We start from the raw sequence: 639 nt of genomic DNA, 5'->3' as shown, positions 1-639 counted from the left end.
CAGGAATAGAGCAAGAATGGCCTACATCACTAGTGATATTCAACATCATCTGGAAGTCCCAGCAAACGGGATCATACGAAAGGCAGAAATTAGAGGCACGTAACTCAGAATTTGTAAAGTTACCTGTTTGCAAATGATATAACTAAAAACTGTTACAGAATTCAGTGAGGTGAAAGGAAAGGAAGAAAATAGCTTTCTTATGTAAAAGCAGTAAACAGTTAAAGCTCTACTAGAAGGAAACACACCATTTACAGTTCATTTTTAAAATATAAAATATCATTGCTTCTCAGCCTTTTGGCTAAGATCAAGTGTAAAACATAAAATATCTAGTAATAAGAATTTGTGTGTGTGTGTGTGTGTGTGTGCACACACTACTGAGGAAGTGCAACAACCTACACAAATCGATAGACATACCATATGGTGAGATAAAAGGACTCAATAACATGAGGCTGTATCAATTATTCCAAAGCTGAACTTTTATATTTAACATGATTGCAATTCAAATGTCAATAAGATTTGTTTCTGGAAGCATACAAGCTTAATCTGAAATTAAAATGGAAAAACAAAGAAAAGGAACAAAATTTAAAAATATGTAAAATGGAGTGAGAAATACATTATCAGATATTAAAATATATTATC

General features: G+C 32.1%; 1 pseudogene; it reads left to right on the top strand.

The window, feature by feature from the left end:
• The first annotated feature begins 278 nt into the window (after window positions 1-278).
• On the top strand, window positions 279-414 carry LOC135268235 (U2 spliceosomal RNA; annotated as a pseudogene).
• The last annotated feature ends 225 nt before the right edge of the window (window positions 415-639 follow it).

This window comes from Aotus nancymaae, unplaced genomic scaffold (genome assembly GCF_030222135.1).
Source record: "Aotus nancymaae isolate 86718 unplaced genomic scaffold, 86718_ANA_hifiasm-v0.15.2.pri h1tg000039l, whole genome shotgun sequence".
Classification (NCBI taxonomy): Eukaryota; Metazoa; Chordata; class Mammalia; order Primates; family Aotidae; genus Aotus; species Aotus nancymaae.
This window is presented reverse-complemented; position numbering and strand designations above follow the sequence as displayed.